Raw genomic sequence first — 14,419 nt, 5'->3', positions numbered from 1 at the left:
GCGGTCGGCCCCGCGGCGCAGCCCTGGGCGCTGGCTGCCGTCGCCCCCTCACCAGGCGGGACCGTGGTACCCAAAGCCCTGCGGGCTGCGGGGCGAGGCCTGGGCCTGCGAGCGAATCCTCACTCCGCGTTTCGGCGGCTGCGAGTCTGGGGCGATCTTAAGCCGATTCTCAGCCGCGTCCTCTCCGCCTTTTCTGTGGGGCCTGAGTCCGGCTCCCAGGCGGATGGTGCTATTTTCTGGGACGAAACTTTAAAAATCTACCCTGTTCTGTGCTAGTGGAAACGGGGAGGAAAGGAAGTCTTGTCTGTTGTTCACTCCCATAGCTCTTTTTTTTTTTTTTTAATGGTCTTGATTATTGTTCAACAATATCCCAGTTGCCTACGAGGTTCAGGCCCTTGGTGAGCTGTCCTGAAGTCTTCCTTTAAAGCAACCCATCACATGGCTTCTCGGCCTTTTGGCTAAGATCAAGTGGAAAGCAACGCATCACTCCAAGGAACCTGGGGACAAATAATGATAATCTGCTGCCTTCCAGAATTCCAAGTCTTTTTGCTTGTGAGGATTTGCATTTCTCAACCTATTTGTTGGCTTCAGTACCTTTGCATATTTCTCTGCATCTGGCCACAGAGTTAAAATAATCCCCTGCAATCTGATTCAGTATTACGTGCCAGCTCTATTAGGGCAACACCAAAAATCATCTAAGATTTGGATGAGAACGTGGTTAAAACGTTTTAAAGTAAAATAGAACCTGGGAGTGCTAATCCAGGTAATGTCACGTCATGAAGATCCTGATTTATTGCGGAGACCTCGCAATTTGTGTCCTCTTCTTACCTCCCTTCCAGTTTGTTCCCTGCAGACTCTAGAATACACATAGATCTTAGTATCATTCTTTTCAGTGACATCTCTCCACAGTCTCTGCGTTGCATTTTGAATAAAACTGAAGGTCTTCACCCTCCACTAACCTCTTATTACCTGCTTATCCCCATCTATAGGCTATTCTATAGTTTATAGGTAACCTATAGTCAAGGCACTTTGAATTATTCAGCTTTCTGAACATAAGCTGACCTTTAAAAAAAAAAAAAGTTTGGTCTTGGATATTTCCTCCTACTCCCAGATCTTCCTCTATCCTGTTTAGTTGCAAATACTTACCAGATTTCATCCTAATTATTTAGTGTCTTCCTGCTAGTACTGTGCCTCCCAAGAAGTAAAAGTCAAATTGGGTTGAGATCCTGCCACTATCTAATCACTGATAAGGTGGACGTTGACATTTTTCTCCACATTTACCCAAGAGTAACCCTGCCAAGTATTATGTAGCTTTATTGTAATTTTAAAAATGCTATAGCAACAATTGACATTTGCTTAGCTAAAAAAATTTCTGTCTGCCAACTACAGAACATTAGCAAACAGACATTTTTATGTACTGTTTCGGCATGGATTGCCAATACTATGTGATTCTAAGACTTTAAAAATTTTTAGCAAATGTTGCTAATACTTTAATATTAAGTAATACAAACATCTACGCACAGAGAAAATTTTTTAAATAGGACAAAATCATCTATACCCTTAACATAATCTTCATCATTTGTGTATTCTCTTATACATATATTTTAATTAGTTAAAATCAGTATAAACTTAACCTTTATTCTTTCTTTTTCCATATTATAGTCTTTCCAATTAATATTTTATTAATTTCATGATATTCTGTTGAGTATAACCATAAGCTTACATATTCCCAGTTGTTACACACCGTTTTTTCTAATTTTTCATTACTATAAAAAAAATATATTGTGAAGAAAAGAGTCATGCACATAGCTTCCTTCCCATATTTTTTAATTACTCAGGATAGAAGTTAGAATACCCAAACTGTATAAATGTGTATTATTCTTGATACATATTGCCAAGTGGTTTTTCAAGAGGCTGCACCAATTTCAATATACCACCACCAACACTGAGGGTATGACTTTTTGGCTTCTCATGCAAACAAATCTAAGTAGGTGCTTCACATACAATACACGATTCAATTAGAAGAAAAGTTTTCATTGTGTGACCTGAGCAATAGCCTTTAAATAACTAGGCTTTGTGTTACTGCTGGGTGAAATTAAAACCCAGCAAAATCATTCCATTTCTTGAACCCTTTGAGACCATTTGTGTGTGATGTAGGATGATGTTTTAGGTAATACACAGAAAAGGAAAATCCTGCCTGCATAATATGAGTCTAAAAAATTACCAAGCCCCATAACCTGTGACCTAGGGAGACACAATATAGTCTCTGTACCCCCAACAGAGACTTTTGAGGAGATCCCACCTACATATCTCTAATTCATCATCACAAAGGATCTGTTGATGTTTATAGCAGCAATGTCCACAATAGCCAAACTGTGGAAGGAGCCTCAGTGTCCATCGAAAGATGAATGGATAAAGATGTGGTTTATGTATACAATGGAATATTACTCAGCCATTAGAAATGACAAATACCCACCATTTGCTTCAACATGGATGGAATTGGAGGGTATTATGCTGGGTGAAGTAAGTCAATCAGAGAAGGACAAACAGTGTATGTTCTCATTCATTTGGGGAATATAAATAATAGTGAAAGGGAATAGAAGGGAAGGGAGAAGAAATGGGTAGGAAATATCAGGAAGGGAGACAGAACATAAAGACTCCTAACTCAAAAAAAAAAAAAAAAAAAAAAGACTCCTAACTCTGGGAAATGAACTAGGGGTGGTAGAAGGGGAGGTGGGCGGGGGGTGGGGGTGAATGGGTGACGGGCACTGAGGTGGGCACTTGACGGGATGAGCACTGGGTGTTATTCTGTATGTTGGCAAATTAAACACCAATAAAAAATAAATTTATAAAAATAAAAAATAAAAGATTACAAAAAAAAGGATCAGTTGAGAGTGATTCTTAGAGTGATTTCTCAGAAATTTGACATTAAGTTCTAGCTAATTTCAGGGACAACTTAAAATTACTTTATCCATCAACATATTTCTACCATTGAAATAGTTTTATAATCGTTATGTTTAAAGAGTAGGAGCCGTGGGTTGGGTGTTGGGGTAACTGGGTGTCTGGGTGTCGGGCACTAAGGAGGGCACTTGATGAGATGAGCACTGGGTGTTATACTATATGTTGGCAAATTGAATTTAAATTTTAATTTTTTAATTAAAATAATAAAAAAGAGCAGAGTCAACAATACAAACTGTTAATTACCACAATTAAAGAGGCCTAAACAACTTGATGATTCCCTCATGGAAGAAATAGTTTATAGACAAAGAAATGGTTGGAGAATTACTACTAAACTGGATTCAAGATCATTAGAAGCCAGACTATTAGTCAGATGAGAAAGTAGTTAGTTTCCCAGAAGAGGCTTTAATCTCATTACAATTTATCAGAAAATTGCTTAAGCATTTTATCAGGAAAGCATATTTTTTCTCAGAAGGAAATTCTGTCCCAGGTTTGAACCAATTTTTCTTTATCACAGTCCAATTTGATATTCAAAACTCAGAAGTACATTTGCCATTAAAATCACTTCCCTCTCCTAGCTTGGTGGTGCTTAGGCTAGAGAGGGGAGAAGGCATTTTTTTATTTTTAATTTTTATTTATTCATGAGAGAGACAGAGAGAGGCAGAGACACAGGCAGAGGGAGAAGCAGGCTCCATGCAGGGACCCCAACGTGGGACTTGATCCCCGGACTCCAGGATCAGGCCCTGGGCTGAAGGCGGCGCTAAACCGCTGAACCACCAAGACTGCCACTGGGGCTGCCCGAGAGGGCATGGTTGATACCTCCCTACCTCAGTTTCTCTCTGCCTAGATGAGAATTAGAAGGAACTCATACTTTTGGAATCCAGTTTGGGCTCTCCAGGATTGGTGATTCTATTCACAGTTGATTAGTTCTTTTGAAAGAATGTTTCTGGGGGAGACTCAGAGCTTTTCCTCACCAGAAATTCCTGACTTTTCCTCTCTTGATGGACAATACCTACACTTCAGCTGTGCATCCACACCCCTATCCCAACTTCTGTATCAAATGCTATACCTCCAACCCCTTTCTGCTGAGAGACTACCCCTCAGCAAGAAGGATGCATGAGTGGGATCCCTTTTACAGTGAACACGGGACCAGGTCCCTTGTTCTAGTAACATCTAATGGTGGGAACTCCTATCTCTGCCCTACCACTGAGAGAAGTTGCAGTGTGCTCTGAATTTGCCTCTTTCTGTGATCTTGGCAGGCAACATTCAGGAATCACCAGCCTTACCCTTTTTGCAGGTATGGGCCAAATACCAGTCCCTTCTACTTCCAACAAGTAAATGCCAAGCTCTCAAAAAAGGGGGTTCTTGTAAGACCCTCTCAGTAGACATGTGATTTCTCTCTCCATAGTGGGAGAGGGGAGAACAGGGAAAGCTATTGCTCTCTAATCACTTTCCTGGAAGAAATCCTCTCAAGCCTGAGTGGAAGTTTGGGCTAAAGATCTTAAAGCTGGTTTTAAAAACCTCTTTTAAATGGCATGATAGTGCAGTACCTCATCTTGAAATGAGGGTATAACTATTGTTTTTAGTCTCAGTTCTCAGCTAAATCTGAGACAAAAGTCTCATTTCTCAACTCAACAGAATTCAGTATATAAACCCTGTTTGGATCTTGATTTGAAATTACAAGTTGAACAAGACATTTTTGAGGCCAATGAGGAAATCTGAACACAAGTTGACTATTAAATATTATAGCATTATCATTGTTAATGTAAGCATTACATTACATTGTTCCCCTCTCCCACGTGCATGCATGCTCTTTCTCTCTCTCTCAAATAAATAAATCTTATTTGAGAGAAAGAGAGCAAGCGCATGAGATGGGGAAGGGGCAGAGGCAGAGGGAGAAGCAGACTCCCCGCTGAGCAGGGAGCCTGGTGTGGGACTTGATCCCCAGGATCCTGGGGTCAGACTAAGTCCAAGGCTCGTCTACTGAGCCACCCAGGTGCTCCTATAAAATTTAAAATTTAAAAGAGTCCATTTGTATCCTATAAAATATCCGATCAATAATCCTCAAAACTGTCAAGGTCATGAAAAACAGTGAAAGCCTGAGAAACAACCAAGAGGAGCCTAAGGAGGCCTGTTGGTTAAAGGTAATGTGTATTCTGGATGGGATTCTGAAACAGAAAAAGGAATTTAGGTAAAAACTGAAGACATCTGAATAAAGTGTGAACTGTAGTGAAACAGTAAGGTATCAATAATTGATTCCTCAAAACTGTGCCAAGTGCATCACAGTAATGGAAGATATTAATAATAGGGGAAGCTAGATGCAAGGTATAGGAGAACTCTGCACTATCTGCATAATAACTTATATATCTAAAACTGTTCTAGAACTAAACATTTGCTTTTTAAAAGTCCATTTTAATATCCTGTTATATATTTCATAATAACATAATTTCTCACTGTAGTGCATGAACAAAATAATTTAAATTTTTTTTAACTATTTCAGTAAATGGGCGCATGATTTAAATTTTTGTAATTCCTAAGTCAAGCTAACCTAGGACTAAACAGTTGACTTTCAAAGCACTAAATAAGATCTTAACTGGTATAAAGAAGCACAAATAGATAATTAAATATAGTAATCCCTCAATTAATGAAAAGAAACATAGTCCACTTCCAGAAGAAGAAAATGTATAAAACGCATAAGAACATGTCTAGATGTGAAGAAACAGTTTGGGAAAATGCCATTATGCTTAGCCCTGAATGCTTTAGAAAACAGGAAATACGCATCCGTATGTCTTGACTAAGGAAAGGATACAGTAAAGATTAGATTAAGAGAGAACTAATCATAGATACTGCTGCTTGGACGCATTCCAGAGGCAACAAATGGCAAAGCCAGGTATTGAACAGAGTATACCCAGGCTCTGAGCTATAGCACCAAGATCAGGAAGGGGAGAGAGGGGACAGACACTAACTTAGAAAAAAGTAGGCAGGACAGGCCCTTCCATTCCTAATACTTCTCAAGCACAGACTTCAGCCAGTCTCAGATTTGCTTTTCCTAAGGAAGGAAGCAAGGAGCCTATCTGGGCAAGACATTCTTTCTGATTCCTCCTTAGTTTATATACCCCCCTCCACAAAAGCATGTGCACAAGTGCACACATGCACACGCTTATTCCCTGAGAGGTATAAATCACCTTTACCCTCAGATCTGGGCTAGTAACATCAAGGCGCTCTCCTATCTTTAAAACAAATCTATTTCCTGATGCCTTTGGTAGATAACTGGATTGGTATACAACATCCATTCCCATCTCTTTCTAGCTTACTTTCCTGCTCTGTAGAGCTGGAAAGGTTAAAGCGACATCCCACAAACATTCTTGCCATTCAGATTCCTTATGTGATAGAGGATCAACCATCGGAAGTACCGTGCTAGATGCAGAGGGAGGACGTGAGTGAGGTGGAGGCCATCTGCTGCTGGTTCTGTGATAAGCACAACCACAGAGGAGTTTCGTTTTTCTGTGGTGTTGTTAACTGAGATCACAGTGACTGCAGCTTCTTGGGCACCAGGAGGCAGAGTGCAGGACATCCATCTTACTAGTGAATATCATAGCAAGTGTGGCAGGTTCTGGAGTCACTATGCCCTGGATGTGGCAGTTTCTAGACCATGGCAGCTTCTTGATGGCGGCAGGGGAGACATAATTTCAAAGCCAGCGGCTTCTCCATTCAGCACATTTCTTGATTGCAAAAGAATCAGTAGCTCCCTTGGTGGTCCAGTGCTGCAGTGAGGGTCAATCCTGAAACCTCAGCCTCAAAGTGGTTCTCAACCCTATCTGCACCTTAGAATCACCAGGGGAGCCTACTAATTATACACATACACATGCTCCCCCAGAAGTTTTGATTCAGTATGTCTGCAGTAGATTCCAGGATCTATATTCTTAAAATCAACCCAGATGCTTGGGGTCTGAAGCTAAAGCTGAGAACCACTGACCCAGAGACTCTTTCATTAGCCCCCCCAGCAACTCCATAAGCCATTTAATACCCAGTGTTAAATCCATTTCTGTTTAAACTGTCTAGAATGGATTATTTTTTCTGTAACTGAACCATGACCAATGCAATGCCTGGAGACAAAATCTTCACAATAGGCGTAGATCAAAGTTTAAGCAGAATGAAAGTTCAAATACCACCCACCCTCCTGTCAATAAAGAAGCATTAAAATTTTCAGTGCTTACGAAGAGAAGGCAGAAAAAAACGTAAGAAAAAACAAGCTAAGAATGGTAATAAAACTAAGCCTAGAGTTTTAAAATAAAACTTGCTGTTGAGAGATTATAGCATAAAGATTTAGGCACCCTATCCATATTCTGTAAACGAGTTACGTCACGCTCATTTATTTTCATTGTACTTGCTTTGCAGCTGTGGTTTTTATTTTGAAAGAAAGTTAATGAAATAATAAATTAAAAAGCACCCTTTGCAAAGCCCATGTTGTTGAAATGAACTACAATTTCTGATCTGTTGCTGCCACCTACCATCTGTCCAGGGCAAGGCAGGCCATGTGGTTGTGACAATCCTTCGGGAATGTCAGGAGCAGCTAAGTTCTCTTCCTATCAGTGTCACACTTCTAAAATACTTGTAGGTGCGTACTGAACCCTTAAATGAGAAGCAGTTTAAGTGTTGTGAAGCCTCTTTACTCAACAGATCACTTAAATACAAAAGTATCTTGACCATGAATTACTATTAGGTATGGGCATTTAGGAAAAGCAAACCTACAAAATTCCTTCAGTAAATGCTGATTGAACTACTATGTACGAGGCATCATGGTTTACAGTATACTCATCTGCTGCATCCTTTAAATTAACTTCCTTTAAAGATCATGTGTGTCGCGGATATCTTGTTATACTAATAAGATGCTGATTACCTGGGCATAGAAAACTTTTTTGCAACATGGAAATTTTTCATCTAGAATGATTTACTTTTCACTACCACTTATAAAATCTTGTCTTAAAAGGTTGATAACAAAATAAAGGGTTGATAACTATGGTGACTATAATAAATTGTCAATAATTCAGCACTTAAAACATATTTGGCTGATTGAATATGCACGATTTCCCTTTGAGTGAATCAACAGAACACTAAACTACATTTGCAGTAACATTTTACACTTGTTAAGAACACTTTTATATACCAGCTCCTATTTGACACTTACAGTAACCCTGAGAACTAAGCACAGCAGGGCTATTTCAGAGACAGGGAAATAGCCTCAGAACATCTAATGGATTGCCCTAGATTACCCGGGAACAGAACTCCACCTAGAACCTGCCCTTCAAACATCAACTGAGTTCCTCAATCAGGTCAGCCCTGAGACCAACATCCAGATGAATGAGGCAATAAATCTCAAATCTTGCTTAAACTAGCATGTATTAAATCTCTGTCATTGTAACCAAGAGGCCAAACACACCAATATATTATTTGTATTTGTCCTAATATAACTGAGATGTTGATTTCCCTAAAATCAAAAATAATAATACCCAGCATTATTGATGATGTGCCAAAATAAAAACTCTCACACACAGCTAGTGTTTGGATACAAACATTTTATAATTTGACAGTCAACCTCAAAAGCCTAAAAAATTACACATACTTGGAGGAGAGAGAAAGAGATGACGTAGGTGGAATGCAAGGGATCTTTAGAGTAGCAGAACTAATCTGCATGATACTGTAATGATGAATACACAGCATTATACATTTGTCAGAATCCAGAGACCCATACAACACAACACACAAAGTTAAACCTGATGTAAAATAGGAACATCAGTTACTAATAAAGTATCAATATTCACTCATCTATCTTAACCACAAAGGTACCACACTGATGTGAGATATTAATAATAGGGGAAACTGGGTGGGAGCAGGTGGGTATAGGAAAGCTCTCTATATTTTCTGCTTAATTCTTCTGTTGTCCTAAAACTTCTATAAGAAGTAAAGTGCAGGGTGCCTGGGTGGCTCACTCAGTTAAGTGTCTGCCTTTGGTTGGGGTCATGATCCCGGGGTCCTGGGATTGAGCCCCATGTTGGGCTCCCTGCTTCTCCCTCTGCGCTCTCTCTCTCTCTCACTCTATCTCTCTCTGTCTCAAATAAATAAAATCTTTTAAAAAAGAAGTAAAGTGCATAATTTTTAAGGAAAGAAAGAATTAACACATGCATTACCTAGCAGTTCTGCAAGTACAAATTTATCCCAAGGAAAAAATTGGACAGGGATGCAAAGACGTGAATACAACAGTTGTCATTGCAAAGTTGTTTGTTACAGTAAAAGATTAGAACTGGAATCTATTCAAATATCCATCAGTTTTTAAAGGTTACATAATTCCTACGTAGTCTTAGAGAATGCTGATGTTGATCAGGGCTTCTTACCTAGAGTTCAGGATGGTCTGCAAGGTTCAAATGCTGACTCTCTCGTGGAGCCACTTGTGGGTTCTTTGGGTGCCCTGTGAGGCCCTGTCACCCCGAAGCTCCCTGATGTAGGGAGTGCTATTAAAGGCAGCAGTGGTACTTGGAAATTCCCTCACCCTGCTACATCTCCTTCTTTGGACAACTGCTTCCAAGAGAGCTTAAGCCCTAGTACCTTTCCCTCCTTAAAAACCCTCTAAAGCCTCGTAGAACCTACAAAATCCAAACTTCCTGGCATGATACTCTTGACCTTCCATTACATGGTTGAGTTGACTGTTCCAGCCTCATTTCCCATTCACGAGGGTCTATTTTTTTAATACTAGGTACTTTTGGGATCCCTGAGTGGCTCAGCGGTTTAACGCCTGCATTTGGCCCAGGGCGTGATCCTGGAATCCTGGGATCAAGTCCCACATCGGGCTCCCTGCATGGAGCCTGCTTCTCCCTCTGCCTGTGTCTCTGCCTCTCTCTCTGTCTCTCATGAATAAATAAATAAAATCTTTTAAAAAAGATACTAGGTACTTTCCTCTATTATGGTTCAAAAAATAGTCCCTTATGAATAAGCCGATGATGGAATGGTCAATCCAAACCAGTTTCAAATATCATTCCTGTCGAGTACCAAATACAAAGCAAGTTAACATGTAGCATGATTTTGTGCAATTGGTGGAGCATAAAAAAAGGAGAATCTATTTTAACATGGCACTGGAGGACATTCTTTGGTACAGGGGTTCTAACATTGACTGTATAAAGAGGAAATCAAAGGGTATTTTTTGGCTCCGCAGTGAACTAAACCTGAAAAGCCATGGTAATGTAAATGGACATTTAATTTTTACAATTTAGAACAAACTAATAGACAAATCACAGAAGACAAACTTGTGACTACAAAAAAGAATCGTATCCAACCAGGAAATTTAAAACTAGATTTGCTGCCAATAGTTTGGGAAGTAAAAGGAAAGAAGAACAGGTGAAGAGGACCATTCAAGCATGAACATCCTCAATGAGATATGCTCTCCTGGTTGATGGAATGTCAGCTAGAGATTCAAGAATATCATCTGAAATCAAAGAGGTGGAAGAAATGGAGATTCATGACAAAATTATTTTGGGATAAGAGAGGTAGTGGAGGAGAGAGGCAGGGCATGCAAGCTAAATTTGCACACATCATGATATCTAAATTAAGAAACCCTCATCTAGAGATATCAAGGTAATCACGAAAAGAACTAAAAACAGAAACTGCTATAAGTAGTTACCTCCAGAGATCAAGTTAGAGGACACCACAAGGAAGCAATCAGTCAAACCCAGAATATGGGACATTCCGCAAGATGACTTGACCTAGTTTCTCTAACAAATTGATGGTATGGGGGTAGAAATGAGTTATAGCATAAATGAAATTTAGGAGATGAAACAAATTCAATGTGGAGATTTCATTTGGGATCCTTATTAGAATGATTTTGAAACAATTTGAAAAAAATGATTAAGATTTGGACAAAAGATGATGATAAAAGGAATTACTAATTCTGTTAGGTATAATAATGGCATGGAGGTTAAATTTTTAAATACTTTCATAGTTAGAGGCATCGTGAGGTATTTCTACATAAAATAACATGATGCCTGGGCGTTGCTTTAAAATACTCCAGTGCCAACCTCCCATACCCTCAAAATACAGCAGGATAAACAAACAAGACTGGCCAAATGTTAATAACTGTACAATCAGGGTTCATGGGGTTCACTGTACCATTCTTTCTGCTTTCATGTATGTATATATGTTTGACATTTTCCAAAATAACAGACTATTTTGTTTTTATTTCTATTTATTTATTTTAAAAGCAGGTGTCTCTGAAGAGTGTGATGGGGTTTGGGAAGCAGTGGAGCAAACAAGATTGTTTCATATTTAGGGACTCCTGGCCGGCTCAGTCAGAAAAGCATGCAACTTGGTCTCAGGTTCATGAGTTTGAGCACCACGTGGGATATAGAAATTACTTAAAATGAAAAAAAAAACTATAGACATAATAAAAAAGTTTTAATATGTCAGAAGTGGAATAAAGTAGGGTAAGCTTGATAAAAAGAATTGAAGATTAACTTAAATATCAAATCAAATCACCCTCCTCCTCAGTCTTCCTTCCACGCCTATCAAAATCTTATTTTATTTTTCAGGACAACTTCAAGAGATCAGCCTTCATGAGGTCTTTCATCTATTGCCAGAATTAACTGCTCTTTTGTGTTCTCTAGTACATGGCTCGTAACATGGATTCTGTTCTCCCATATAATATATACATACTAATCTGGCTTTGCTGAGCATTTTCACTTTCGTTATTTTGTTTATACCTCACAATACTCTTGCATAGCTTTTATTTCAATATCATGATTATTCCCACTTACCAGGTAAGAAAACTAAGGCTCTGAAAGAATAAGTGCTCTAAACCAGATTAGCCAGACACAAAGTGTCTGAATTCCAGACCTCTGAATGCGAACGTTACTTCTTGACCTCACTCCACTAACTCTCCACAATCAGTTGCTTCTAAGATTCCTTTTTAATGTTCAAATTAGATTTGAATCAAAGTACTATTTGCACTTGACGTGAAATTAGTGATATGAATTAGTTCAGAAAATCTGAGGAGGAAAAGCAAGCCTCCTACCTAGGAAGTCCGCAGTGACTTTACAAGGACGCTACTTTGTTCGTCATTCCTATCTCTAGTTCTTCTAGAGGTTGCCTGTGGTAACTCTAGACCATATGCTCACACCTTTATATGTTGATCTTATCCCCTTTAGGATTATTTGCTGACTTTCTCCTATGAAAAGGGAGGCTTTTGCTCATTTGCATTGCCCTAACGTCTCAGATTAGGTCCCCCTGAGTCAGAGATTTGTGTGCAGGAGGCTTTGGTAACAACCCTTGGAGGAGTGAAGGTAACAGGATTGAACCACAGAGACCTGCTGTGCTGCACCCCACCATCGAGCAGTCTTTACATGTGAGCTGGGCGATGTAAAATTAGACACCTAAGAACCTCTCCAGAAAAGGACTTGCAGGAAGGTTGTCAGCAGTCAATATGTCTGACAACTGAAGAATGGACAGCTTGGCTCTCAAGCAGTTGGAGAGGTGGGCAGAACACCATGGCATCCATCACCACTCACCCCTACAGCACTCGGATTCATTTACTTCTTACAGTAAGTCCATTCTATTTGTAATTAGCTCCCTCAGATTTCTGGTTGGTTCCTTTGTTTGGAGAAACATAGGAAAATGTTGGTGAGTCAGGTTACACCCCTTGTCTCTGCAGGTGCTCTCAAAACCCCATCTGAGACACTCCATTTCCCTTCTCTGTTGCCAATTCCAGACTCCCCTCCCCTCAGCTAGCACTTCTGCGGGTCTAAATGGCTTAGCTGGAGTGGGGGGGGGGCGGGGGGGGGTAAATCCTTGACCTACATTTCTGAGGGGTCTGAGTCAAAAAAGCCAGCTCTACTCAGATTAGGTCGGCTGCATTGCCTACTTACCATCAAAACTGGGCAGGTGGGGGATCCCTGGGTGGTGCAGCGGTTTAGTGCCTGCCTTTGGCCCAGGGCACGATCCTGGAGACCTGGGATCAAATCCCACATCGGGCTCCTGGTGCATGGAGCCTGCTTCTCCCTCTGCCTGGGTCTCTGCCTCTCTCTCTCTCTCTCTCTCTGTGTGACTATCATAAATAAATAAAAATTTTTAAAAAACTGGGCAGGTGAGAAAGAAGAGATGCCCTGGATCAGCCTGGTGCCCTCCAGGAAGCTGACGTCTCATCCTCTCCTGATGATCAGCGCCTATTACCCCTTCACTATTCCTTGCCTGTCCTGTGGGGTTTCCTTCCCTGTTCATCTCTCTTCCACATCTCACATACTTACAGGTGCCTCTAATACAGCTCCAATCCATTGTCCCCTAAGACCACAAATTCAACATCTTCAAAACTAAATCAATTTTTTCTCACTCCTAAACCTGTTCTTCTGCTTTCATCCATCCAGCTCCTGTGCTGGGAACCTGATTTATAACCTCCACCTCCCTCCCCTGTAGATCTTACCAAGCTCTGTAAATTGTGCCTCCTACACGGCTTTTAAGTCATTCTCATTCTCTTTCCCCACGGTCACTAGCTTTACTCAGGGACCCATTGTTTCTCACCTGGTTTTATAAAAAACTTCTCAACTGCTCTTTCTCCATTCTCCCCTACACCCCTCCCACCCACATCATACCACATCTTTCAAAAAGGCATGTCATTCATTTCACTGCTTAAAATTCTTTTCATGTTTAGGGCTTTTCACAGGTCCCTCCCCCTTCTCTATTCACTCCCTCTGCATCCCCTCCCACTCCCACTTGTCACTTGCAGGTGCCCAGAGATGACAGACCCCCTTCATGCCCTTATGCCTTCACACACTTTTCCTCTTGTCAGACTCTACTTTTCTTTGGAAATTTGCTTCACTCCATCCATGACTCTCCTGATAAGTAGGATCAGGTGCTTCTCCCCCTGTGGTCACATTGCAATTCTTCTGACCCTTTTTTAGGACACTCATCCCATTATGTGCAATTATTTGCCTTAGACACACAAATACATGTGGCTGAAATATATAAAAAAATTGCAATGGTCTTGTATTATATTCAGTTGTGATCCTAGTGTTTTGCATTACTTTCAGAGTTCCTAGGAACAACAGATAATCAAAAAAACATTGAATGAAGGGCACCTGGATGGCTCAGTGGTTGAGCATCTGCCTTCGGCTCAGGCTGTGATCCCAGAGTCCTGGAATGGAGTCCTGCATCAGGCTCCTGGCGGGGAACCTGCCTCTCCCTCTGCCCATGTCTGCTTCTCTCTCTGTGTCTCTCATGAATAAATAAATAAAATCTTTAAAAAATAAAAAAAATTGTTAAATATATTGAATAAATAAGTGAAATATACAAATGTTGTTTACAACATGATTCACCTGACCCACCACCAGCAATTGAGCTTATACGTCACATTGTTTCCCAACAGTGTTGACTGATGTTTGCTGACTGGCCCGTATTCTCTGGCCTGACCTCAAGATGACTGCCA

General features: G+C 40.3%; 1 protein-coding gene across 5 annotated transcripts in view; it reads right to left on the bottom strand.

Moving 5' to 3' along the window:
- The window catches only part of ACYP2 (acylphosphatase 2), a 247,490-nt gene that overhangs the window by 144,807 nt on the left and 88,264 nt on the right, over positions 1–14,419 (bottom strand). Inside the window, exon 1 of one of the 5 annotated variants that reach the window (XM_072742168.1) lies at positions 53–272. The exons of the other annotated variants lie outside the window; for them this stretch is intronic. The gene's annotated coding sequence lies outside the window, so the exon portion shown is untranslated. Of the gene's footprint in view, positions 1–52; positions 273–14,419 lie in introns of those variants that run through there. 5 annotated transcript variants of the gene reach the window in all.

The sequence above is a fragment of the Vulpes vulpes genome, chromosome 16 (genome assembly GCF_048418805.1).
Source record: "Vulpes vulpes isolate BD-2025 chromosome 16, VulVul3, whole genome shotgun sequence".
Lineage (NCBI taxonomy): Eukaryota > Metazoa > Chordata > Mammalia > Carnivora > Canidae > Vulpes > Vulpes vulpes.
Note: the sequence above shows the minus strand (reverse complement) of the source record. Positions and strands in the feature narration are given on the sequence as shown.